General features: G+C 39.9%; 1 protein-coding gene across 1 annotated transcript in view; it reads left to right on the forward strand.

The window, feature by feature from the left end:
- The first annotated feature begins 1,761 nt into the window (after nt 1-1,761).
- LOC105535148 (putative uncharacterized protein encoded by LINC00305) overlaps nt 1,762-4,891 on the forward strand; it is a 78,262-nt gene continuing 75,132 nt past the window's right edge. Inside the window, exon 1 of the mRNA XM_011974142.1 lies at nt 1,762-2,017. The gene's annotated coding sequence lies outside the window, so the exon portion shown is untranslated. The remainder of the gene's footprint in view (nt 2,018-4,891) is intronic.

Here is a 4,891-nt window from a genome sequence, read left to right on the forward strand (position 1 = left end):
TAATGTAGATGACTGGTTGATGGGTGCAGCAAACCACCATAGCATGTGTATACCTATGTTACAAACCTGCACGTTCTGCACATGTATCCTAGAACTTAAAGTAAAATAATAATAATAATAATAATAAACCATCCTAAAGAGACAGTGCAAGCATCAGGACTAGAATCCCATAAGGCAGGGATGTTGGAATTATGAGACTGTGAATTTAAAACAATTAGGATTAATATGCTGGAGATTCTAATGGAAAAGTAGACAACATGCAGGAACAGATGGGGACTATAAACAGAGAGATGGAAATTCCAAAAAAAAAAAAAAAATTCAAGAAGGAATGCTAGAACACAAAAAAGCGTCAGAGACAGACGGAAAAGCCTCTTTTCTTCAAAACCTCTTCAGGATTAATTGAGTTGTATCAGTTGGGGTGGTAGATGAAGGGATCCACAGTAGGCCTGTTAAGCAAAGTCTGGTCCTTCTGACTAGGACAGAAAGCTCCGCACTGGAGTTCCTCCAGTCCCTGCACCACCTGCTGTGTGCCTTCATTAGGCTCTGCTACCTGGAAAACTGATGGGAGGAAGGCATTGAGTACAAGAGCTCTGCTCGATGAAGCATTTCATAACTGCTGCTTGCACACTGTCCAGGCATATTACACCATCAATTGTGTGAGCTCCCACTTATTGCCACTAATTGCTGCAGAGAAAACGATGCTGACCACGGCAGAGCAGCTACTAAACCAAGGAAGGTAAGGCCAGGAGCACTTAATGGCTTATTGGGACCGTCGGGAAATTCTGTGAAGAGAATCAATTTCCCTGTAAGTATCAGCCTGCTAACAGCAAAAGGCACTCAGGTTTTTAATAGTAAATAAAGGCCTCCTGAGGACGAATCGTTAATTCCTCACTGAAACTTGCCCTTTACAGTAAGTTATTTATCATAAGCCACTGCTCATCCTCACGCACACACTTCTTGGCTCACAAATGAATTTCCAAAACTGGACACCCTATAAGGAATGTCAGTGATTTAAAGATATTCTCCATTCCTTGCTTGTTGGTAGTAAATGCCCTTATGAGAGTGTCCACAAAACACCCAAGACAAGACTTTGTTCTCTTTTGTTGTTGTTTTTTATTGTTATTCTCTTTTAAGTGGACATTTTTGAATGAGTTTTATCACAGAAGGGATTCCTGAAAATAGAAATGAACTTTGTGATCAGTGACATTGCTCTGTTTGACTGGAATTTCTGGGAAAGAGAAAAGGGTTTTAAGGCATCAAGTTTTATGTTACTTGTTAGCGCAACATTTCCATTCATCTAATGGTCCTTGATATTTTGCAATGAGGCACTCTTCTGAGAATCTGCGGAAAGCCCCAGAATCTCTCCTGAGAAAATGTGCAGAGGCACACGCATACATGCTTGCGTGAAAAATCACCCTGGTTACCATCGATGGTTTCTCTAGAAGTTCAATGACTTCAGATAAAGGCTCCCAGCTACGAGGAGTGAATTGGGTGCTCGCTTTTTCACAAGCGTTGTCTTTAGTAGATGGCTCTTTCCATCCCATGGTGAGAAATTCATTCCTGCCACTCTCCAAGAGATGATGGAAACATTTTACAAGGCACTCAACTCACGGATTCCTTCCGCCGGTGGCCATGAAGGGGAGTACGGTTGATATATTTTGTTATCCGATGTATCTTTCTACACTATGTTCCTTCAACTTCTCAGAACGTTCCTGCCCCTTCAGTTCAACGGACATCTGAAACCCACCTGGGAGCTGGTCCAGGAAATGATGGACTCTGATTTCCACGCCCCCTTCCTGTGAACTTGTCTCCAATTTAGTCTCTCAAGATCCCTTTCTTGTGAGTTAGTTTTTCCCTAGTGCTACTTCTCAGATTGGCCAGTGACTCACAGAATGGCACAAGTACAAATCCAGCCTGCCTTTTGTCCAACTCAGATTCCAGGACCACTGAAACCAGCTGAGGCATCCTGAAAGCCTAAGATTGACCACACCAGAGGAACCAGACTGCCCTTCACAAGGTACTTGTAAAAAGACCCTCTCCCTACTTACAACTTTGAAGAAAAAGAAAGTAAAACACATCAACCAACAGCTGCCTTGTGGCCACTGTATGTAGAAAACCTCAAGTGTGGCTCTAAGAAAAAGAATAGCCAAGAAAGATAAAGATATTTTTCCTTCCAACTTTTTAGAAAGAGCCTAAATCAGGAGATAACCCCCCATCTTGCTTTGCCTCCCCACTTCTTCGGAGACAGCCTAGAGAAAGGGAACCTTGTTCCGCTTTGGAGGCCTCATTAGACATCATTAAATTCCCTTATAAGACAGTGAGTTGCAAGTTTGGCTTGCTTAAGGGTATGTGGGATGATTATATAACAAGAAAAAAAATGCATTTTTCATATTAAGAGCAAAGCTTACACATCTGAACATAGTTTTACAGTTAGTCCTAGTGAAAAGACATAAAGATATCTGAGATAAGGAAAGTTTGCATCCCACAGGAAGAAATTTCTTCTAGTCACTATAGGTTCAGATGCTGAGGCATGAAAGAGAGAGAGAGAGACATGAGGTTAGACTTTCCTCTCTTCCCTCTGAACTGAATCTCAGAAGAGAGACTGCAATAAAGACTTCCAGAAACATTTGAGGATGAGTGGAGATCCTAGATAGGAAGCTTCTTTCTTACTTCCCTGGACACAACCTGGAAGATCCCTTGTCTCCTGGAAGACCTGGAAAACCATGTCTCCTAGGGGCCCCGTGGTCAGCACAGCATCTGAGAACATACATCTGAGATGATTCCATATGATGTTACCAGATGTCCCAGACAGAATGTGTACTATTGCGAATGGTGTTCACTGGTCACCAAATATAAGGACAAAAGGACTTCACTGTAAAAGGCCCAAACCAACTGCACCAACCTGGGCAAGATGCAGGCTGAATTCACACAGGAGGCTTGGCCCTTGACCAATATGAGAAAACCAGTTATGAATTATGACAGCTGTAGTCACTTAAGCAGCCCCCTCCCCCAGACCCCCTCTACCTATCAATCCATGTCATCATATTCTGTAGATTTCCCTTTGCATCCGGGTGCAACGTGGGAGAAAGAGGAAGAGCAACTAAAATACTGAGTAATTAACTCAAGCTGACACATTTTAATTCAAGAGAGACTGAGACATCCTTGGTGGACAAAGCCAGACATTTTCAGCCAGAATAGGGATGGACAAGATGAAATGAGTTACAAGAAATATAGTGATGTATTTGTATAACAGTTGTACAAATCAGTAAATTTTGAGTCCCAATTTACTCGCAATGTTAAAAACAGAAGATAGAGCAGATATAGCATTGTGGAGTTTCTTAGAGAAAGTGTTACATACACGCAAATGTATGTAAATGTCTTAATACTTCAACTCACATAAACTCATTCAATAAACTTTATCCACCTTTAACATTACTGTAGAATAGTGCCAGTTTGATGGCTAAAATTCTTATGCTGCCACATAAACATAGCACACCTATTTGCTATAATCTTTATACGGTATCGAATTTGTTTAAAGATATCTGTGAGTTTTCATTTTCTGAAGGGAAAGAATAAGGCTGAGATTGTACTACCATAGCAACCACATAATGCTTAAATATTCCAAAATTTTCATGTGGCATTGGGGGAGGTGTTCAAAATTACTGGACCTCAAGTAAGTTCTATGATTCTTTTAGACTAAATATATAGCTTTCCATTATGCAATTTGTATGTGTACTTTCAGAAGAAGCAAAAAGTTGGGAAAGTAGTGTGATAAAATAATTCTGTTAAAAAAAGAAACATTCTGAAAAACATACAAATTGACTTGCTAATATGTGAAGCTGAACTAAAAGCATCCCCTTTCGTTTTCAGCAGGAGATCCACTCCTTATTAACAGTGGTTCAATATAATAAACACACACACACACTTAAACCTCCCCTCTCAACCTGGGTCCAAGTCTGCTAGAGAAATTCTCAGCATTTTCATTACGCTAGTCCCCCACAGCATGTGTTAAAACATGTCTCTCCTTAAATACAGCATTCTACTTTCTAGTGTCTGGAAAGATGTAGGCATCTTAATGCTTTCCAATTCTTCTCCATTAATGAATACTTTAATGGAAACTTAGGAAAGGTCAATTCAATCTTTCTTCGCCCACAGAAGCCCCGCTGGTGGGAGCTGCTCAGGTGTTCTGCAATGTATGCTGGTTATGTCTGGCTGTCTCACTTGGGGATGACTGTTGGGGCACCAGGTCGATCAAATCTCTCACATCTGTGCTTTTTGGGGTGCCACAACACCCTGGTATTCAACCTAGAAGGAATGCTGGTCACTTCAGCTACATCTTACAACCACATTCACCGGTCATAAGCTTTCATTGCGTATTTACACACACACACAGTCTGACTACATAAAATACTGTTACGGTTTTAAAAATTCATAATGGGAGTTGTTTCTTGGGATGGTCACACTGTTATCTTTGGACATTCCATTCTCTAAACAAATTAGCTTTCTTTATAATTAATCTGTGCTATGGTGGACATATTTGTCTAATACTACTATCCTAAAAAAGCTTTCTTAATCCAGGCATCAACCATAACTTATTTTGGCCACTAGATAATCTTGAACAAAATTAACTTAGTGCTGACTAAAACTTTGAAATTAACCTAAAATAAAAGTTAATTGTCTTTCAGAGTTTTTTTAAATGACTAAGATAGCTTGTGGTTTGTTCTTTCCATAAAATACTAGTATTTCACATTGAGTTTTTTCTTCTTTTTGAAATGACTAATAAGTACCCCACATTTTTCTAGCAGTTTTGTCTGCAATCTATCTTGTGAGTCCAAAAATTAATGATTTTCAAAAACAAGTGAACCCTACAAAAAGAGAAATGTTCTCACTA

The sequence above is a fragment of the Mandrillus leucophaeus genome, unplaced genomic scaffold, assembly GCF_000951045.1.
Source record: "Mandrillus leucophaeus isolate KB7577 unplaced genomic scaffold, Mleu.le_1.0 Scaffold142, whole genome shotgun sequence".
NCBI lineage: Eukaryota > Metazoa > Chordata > Mammalia > Primates > Cercopithecidae > Mandrillus > Mandrillus leucophaeus.